Raw genomic sequence first — 7500 nt, 5'->3', positions numbered from 1 at the left:
CTTTAAAAAAATTACATACTAAATTACAAAAAAATTTACAATCGGGTGGAAGTTGCGGTTGCTGATCGGTAACACTTCCCCAATGTCTTAAACAGAAAAAAGAGAACTGAAACTATTGCCGCCGAACTTGCCAGCGCAGCACTCATCGCGTCCACCACCTCTTGACCACGGTCTTCCTTCACATAGTCTTTCAACAATGGGAAGAGGAGAGCCAGAATTCCCCGGATACATTGGATCCAAGCGAAAGCTTTGGGGATAGAACCTACGTTCTCGCCGATAACGACGGGTGTCAGAACTCCCCAAATCCCATTGTCGATAGCCATTAGACACAAAACGACCAGATAGTGAGCCACTGTCTCGCAACCTACGCCCAGCATTAAAATAGCGCCACCAACATTGGCCAAGGACGATAGGAAGTATTCCAAGTTCCTTGGAATCCGAGACTGCCCACTAAACAAGCCGTATGTGAATCGAACAAACACCGTCGTCAAGAAGCAGTACGTATGTCCTATCGGGAACTCGTGTTCCTTCAGGCCATTCTCAAAAATGGACTTCAAGCCTGCACTGCCAAATCCGTGAGAAGCAATAGCCACCAACATCAACCACAACTCCCATTTCTTCAGGAGCGTCAACCCTGTTGAGTCCCTGATATTATGCCATAATTTCAAGGAGCTTGAAATTGGAACCTCGGGAATAGGAACAACCATTTCTGGCCTTTCTTCTTCCGTAGGATTCTTAATTTCCACTTCCTCGGAAATTTCGACAAAATAAAATTCGGGCCTCTCGAACGCAGCAGCAGCCAAACAGGTGGGCACATTCAAAACACATAAAACAAAAAATACCATGCGCCACCCGTACTCACCTAAAAGAAAATCGATTAAAAAAGGAAGCACAAATGCCCCCGTACACTCTCCGCACATATACAAGGCAAAAGCTAAAGGCTTGCGGGAGGTAAACAAAGCTGCAATTTGGGAGAGCAAACTTGCAACTATTAAACTGGAACCGATCCCGACCACAACTCCGTAACTGAAAACTACGAAGCCAGCACATTTAGCAAAACAACTTAAACCTAGTCCAATTACAGAAAAAAGTCCTCCTAGAAAAAGACTCAAACGAGGACCACATTTCAGTAGCACAAGAGTAGCTATGGGTGACAGCAAAAGACTCAAGTTACTGACCAAAGATGGAAATTGGCCAAGGGTACTCTGCGAAGTGTCTGGAAACTCCTCCGTAATTGCAGCCTTTATTGGGCCAAAGCACGGAGGAAGCCCCGAAACTACAACCGACAGGAGGTAGGCTATAAACACAAATAGCCATGCTCGGTTTCCGTCCGGGGGCACTTCTCTCTTCACCATTCTCTTCGTAGGACGTGGGGGTACGTCTACAATGTGGTCAGGAGACTCACCTGTAACTGAAGACATATTAGCAGACATAATATCACTAATACAGGGCACTAAGTAGGCAAGAAAGTATTGAAAAAATACTTACTAGAATACTTACTAACAGCAACACCGCAGGAGCGACGTCAAACAGCAGCCAACACGCAGGAAGATCCAAAAAGGAATAAAGATTGTTGTTGGGAGGCGTAATAGCTGCTCTTCTGGGATTTCCTTGGTATGTGGTGGCGCCACCTAGTGTAAAAAAAACGGAAGTATACTATTTTCATTCCTTTTTTTCTCCGAAAGAAACTGCATTCATTTACTTCTTTTTCCACTCTGTTTGCATCTGAAAGAAACCCTGAACAGATAAGGGACACTGTGTTCATTCTTTACTTCTGCGTGACGCACATAACAGCTGCATTGAAATGCGCTTCGTTACTGGCGTTTGGTACCGAATTCACGCCCTTTTTTTGACTCTTTTCGAACCTGTTATGAATTTATTTCCATGCCATTGTCAATTCTAATGATTTCCTCATCCTCTGTCGACCCTGCGTACTTGTTTCCTTGTGTGTTTTGAATGAATTGTCGTTCAGTTCTGCGCGTCAAACTCATTTCCTCCCTGTACATTCGATATTCTGTGAACAATTCGATTTTCTTTTCACTTCCACATGACATGTAGATCGAAGTAGTTAACTAAAAAAGAGAAGGACACTGCATTCTACCACTCTTTCATTTCCTCCCCGTACATTCCATACTCTGTGAAGAAGACCAAACGTCAGTTTAAGAAAGTTTTCCATGAATGATCACGAACTGTTGATTAAAACTGACCTCAACAGTTTAGGTTCATTTATTTACTAGATTTTGCACTGAATAATTATTAATTTCTATGCCTCTGTTCCTGTACTTCCACGTATCTTATCTTTATTTACTTCTCTTATTTTGTGAGGCTACTTCCCCCCCCACACACACACACATTTTCTTCTGCAAAAGAGAATTTTTCGCCTTCTGTTTTTACATGTTCTTGTACGCGTTTTACTCATCGCTGAGATTCCTGTTATTTATTCCCATGTCCGTGTTTTGATTAATTAAATATTTCATTTTATTTTATTGGGTGTCTAGCCATTAATAAGACCTCACAATTTCTTAATCCCGTTTCTGTTTCTTTCTTTCTTTATTAAGATGTTCTTAAATAAGCAATTCATTTTGATTTTGTTTAGGTAATACTGCGGCTACCTGCATGAGGGACGGACGTCTGTTATGCATGTTACAAATTCATGAAACCAATATTCAGCGATCCGACCGCTGCGCCGCCAGTTTCCCTGTAAGATTTCTTTTTATTTAATTAAAATTTTCGTAACATACATGAATGAATTCCATCGGATGTTTTTTAGGATAATTCATTTCGGTTCATATTTTTTTTAATTTAAATTTTCGTTACATACCTGATTAGGTTTCATCACAGTTTTTTGCTTATAATTTTTGTTTAACACCTAACACTTCTTTTGAGTATCATTTTCTTTTTCATAACTAAAAGTTCATTACAGTAATATTTTTATGTATGTATATTTTTATTTACTTTATTTTAAATACATACATATTTCAAATTCCTTTTTCATTTCAATGGCGCTTCCACGTGACTGTTTTTTAATTCTGGTAGCCCTCCTAAGGCTACTTCGTTACTTTCTGGCAACCTTTTAACACGTTTTCGCTCAATTTAATTTTGGAAACCAAACGTGTAAGGACGCAGGTATGTGGTTCTTTTGTTCATTCATTTTCATCACGAATGCTCAGCTTTTTGGTCTTTACGGGACCCCTCATTCTCTTCATTTTTTTTTTCAATAGAATAAAGTTTTTATTTTTTGCGCTTACGGGCTAGTCCCTTAAAATACTGTTTATAATCTAAAATACTGTTTTCTAACTTTTTAAGTTCACTTCTGTGTTTTCTGACGCGCAGGCCATGTTGGGAAAAGGGACAGGTCATTTGAGACATCGTTAATAATAAATAAAAATAATTAATTTCGAACTTTTACTTACATTTCATACTAGGAAAGCCAATTACAATCTCAATGGACCTGTCCAACGATTTTTTCGCCTACCTATTTTGAGTTTGCTGTGCAGTTGTCCTTCTGTAATATATACGGTTTTTTTTTTCGAGTGCAATTTGTTGTTTTAACAGAGTTTAAACTTTGCATAACATGTTAACTCTAGAATAGGATTCTCCAAATGTTCCTTACAGTTTTTTGATCAACTAGATCATAATATATACATACAAATATGTATATATTATGATAAGAAAAGTTGTGAGAGCGAAAATTACAACATATGCATATTCAGTAGTTTTCACAAGTTCGAATAAAAATAGATAGATAGATAGATAGATAGATAGATAGATAGATAGATAGATAGATAGATAGATAGACTGATAGATAGATAGATAGATAGACAGATAGATAGATAGACAGATAGATAGATAGATAGATCGATAGATAGATAGATAGATACATAGATAGATAGATAGACAGATAGATAGAGTTAGATAGATAGACAGACAGATAGGTAGCTAGAGTTAGACAGATAGACAGATAGATAGATAGATAGATAGATAGAGATATAGATAGATAGATAGATAGAGTTAGATAGATAGACAGACAGATAGATAGATATATAGATAGATAGACAGATAGAGAGAGAGAGAGACCGATAGATAGATAGATAGATAGATAGACAGACAGACAGATAGATAGAGTTAGATAGATAGACAGACAGATAGATAGATAGACAGACACAGATAGATAGGTAGATAGAGTTATATAGATAGATAGATAGATAGACAGACAGATAGATAGATAGACAGACAGATAGAGAGATAGATAGATAGAGAGAGAGAGAGAGTGAGTGAGTGAGAGAGAGAGAGAGAGAGAGAGCATGTATATAGATGTGTTTGATTAAATTTCTATTGAAATATTTATTGATTTATTGCATGTGTGAAATCCCGAAAATCTGTGATAGTAGCCTTACATATCATATATGCGTTTCCCTCCTTCTAACAATGTCCTTCTAACAATCCTTCTAACAATTAATGTAACTCGTATAATACTAACAATTAATGTAACAATTAATGTGACTCCAATAATACTAACAATTAATGTAACAATTAATTTAACTCCAATAATACTAACAATTAATGTAACTCCTTCTAACAATTAATGTGTTCATATAGATGTGTGTGTATTCAATTTAATTTCTATTTAAATATTTATTGAATGAGTGCAAGTGCAGCTATGAAATCCCGAGTATGTGCTGTGAAAGTAGCCTTACATTTTACATACGTGTTTCCCTCCCTGTTGCATGTTCTTTGTATGTATATTTCTACTTTATTTATGTTCTTTTAATTCCAAATTATAATGTGTGTAGCATGTGTTTATATAGATGTGTGTATATTCAGTTAAATTCCTATTTAAATATTTATTGAATTTGTGCATTTGTGTCTCCCCCCTGTAACATGCTTGTTTTCAGTTTTATTTATTTGTGTTCATTTAGATTCAAATTTATTTTATGCCTTCGTGGAGGACTTCTCACATAAAATGCAAAAATGACTTGAAAAAACTGGTCCGTATTTACGTGACACATGAGGGAAACCACGAAAACCCCATGCAACCAGTCTGTTCAATCATTATGCATAAATTTATACTATAAAAACAAAAACTCAAAACTTTAAAAGTTTCGCGTTAAACAAGAAAGCATGCAATTTTTTAAAACATATTAAGCACTAAAATAATAAGCGATCCAAGCAAGTCTGACGCTTTTCAAGTTCACATAAAAATGTACAATCAATTAAAAAAATACGCTGATAACTAAATTAGTTAAGCGTCAAAATATACATATATACAAGAAATTACACATGAAAACACTTTAAAAAAATTACATACTAAATTACAAAAAAATTTACAATCGGGTGGAAGTTGCGGTTGCTGATCGGTAACACTTCCCCAATGTCTTAAACAGAAAAAAGAGAACTGAAACTATTGCCGCCGAACTTGCCAGCGCAGCACTCATCGCGTCCACCACCTCTTGACCACGGTCTTCCTTCACATAGTCTTTCAACAATGGGAAGAGGAGAGCCAGAATTCCCCGGATACATTTGATCCAAGCGGAAGCTTTGGGGATAGAACCTACGTTCTCGCCGATAACGACGGGTGTCAGAACTCCCCAAATCCCATTGTCGATAGCCATTAGACACAAAACGACCAGATAGTGAGCCACTGTCTCGCAACCTACGCCCAGCATTAAAATAGCGCCACCAACATTGGCCAAGGACGATAGGAAGTATTCCAAGTTCCTTGGAATCCGAGACTGCCCACTAAACAAGCCGTATGTGAATCGAACAAACACCGTCATCAAGAAGCAGTACGTATGTCCTATCGGGAACTCGTGTTCCTTCAGGCCATTCTCAAAAATGGACTTCAAGCCTGCACTGCCAAATCCGTGAGAAGCAATAGCCACCAACATCAACCACAACTCCCATTTCTTCAGGAGCGTCAACCCTGTTGAGTCCCTGATATTATGCCATAATTTCAAGGAGCTTGAAATTGGAACCTCGGGAATAGGAACAACCATTTCTGGCCTTTCTTCTTCCGTAGGATTCTTAATTTCCACTTCCTCGGAAATTTCGACAAAATAAAATTCGGGCCTCTCGAACGCAGCAGCAGCCAAACAGGTGGGCACATTCAAAACACATAAAACAAAAAATACCATGCGCCACCCGTACTCACCTAAAAGAAAATCGATTAAAAAAGGAAGCACAAATGCCCCCGTACACTCTCCGCACATATACAAGGCAAAAGCTAAAGGCTTGCGGGAGGTAAACAAAGCTGCAATTTGGGAGAGCAAACTTGCAACTATTAAACTGGAACCGATCCCGACCACAACTCCGTAACTGAAAACTAGGAAGCCAGCACATTTAGCAAAACAACTTAAACCTAGTCCAATTACAGAAAAACGTCCTCCTAGAAAAAGACTCAAACGAGGACCACATTTCAGTACCACAAGAGTAGCTATGGGTGACAGCAAAAGACTCAAGTTACTGACCAAAGATGGAAATTGGCCAAGGGTACTCTGCGAAGTGTCTGGAAACTCCTCCGTAATAGCAGCCTTTATTGGGCGAAAGCACGGAGGAAGCCCCGAAACTACAACCGACAGGAGGTAGGCTATAAACACAAATGGCCATGCTCGGTTTCCGTCCGGGGGCACTTCTCTCTTCACCATTCTCTTCGTAGGACGTGGGGGTACGTCTACAATGTGGTCGGGAGACTCACCAGTAACTGAAGACATATTAGCAGACATAATATCACTAATACAGGGCACTAAGTAGGCAAGAAAGTATTGAAAAAATACTTACTAGAATACTTACTAACAGCAACACCGCAGGAGCGACGTCAAACAGCAGCCAACACGCAGGAAGATCCAAAAAGGAATACAGATTTTTGTTGGGAGGCGTAATAGCTGCTCCTCTGGGATTTCCTTGGTATGTGGTGGCGCCACCTAGTGTAAAAAAACGGAAGTATACTATTTTCATTCCTTTTTTTCTCCGAAAGAAACTGCATTCATTTACTTCTTTTTCCACTCTGTTTGCATCTGAAAGAAACCCTGAACAGATAAGGGACACTGTGTTCATTCTTTACTTCTGCGTGACGCACATAACAGCTGCATTGAAATGCGCTTCGTTTCTCGCGTTTGGTACCGAATTCACGCCCTTTTTTTGACTCTTTTCGAACCTGTTATGAATTCATTTCCATGCCATTGTCAATTCTAATGATTTCCTCATCCTCTGTCGACCCTGCGTACTTGTTTCCTTGTGTGTTTTGAATGAATTGTCGTTCAGTTCTGCGCGTCAAACTCATTTCCTCCCTGTACATTCGATATTCTGTTAACAATTCGATTTTCTTTTCACTTCCACATGACATGTATATCGAAGTAGTTAACTAAAAAAGAGAAGGTCACTGCATTCTACCACTCTTTCATTTCCTCCCCGTACATTCCATACTCTGTGAAGAAGACCAAACGTCAGTTTAAGAAAGTTTTCCATGAATGATCACGAACTGTTGATTAAAACTGACCTCAA

Source organism: Stegodyphus dumicola, chromosome 8, assembly GCF_044657685.1.
Source record: "Stegodyphus dumicola isolate Sdum_Otavi_A_Nest chromosome 8, ASM4465768v1".
Lineage (NCBI taxonomy): Eukaryota > Metazoa > Arthropoda > Arachnida > Araneae > Eresidae > Stegodyphus > Stegodyphus dumicola.
This window is presented reverse-complemented; position numbering follows the sequence as displayed.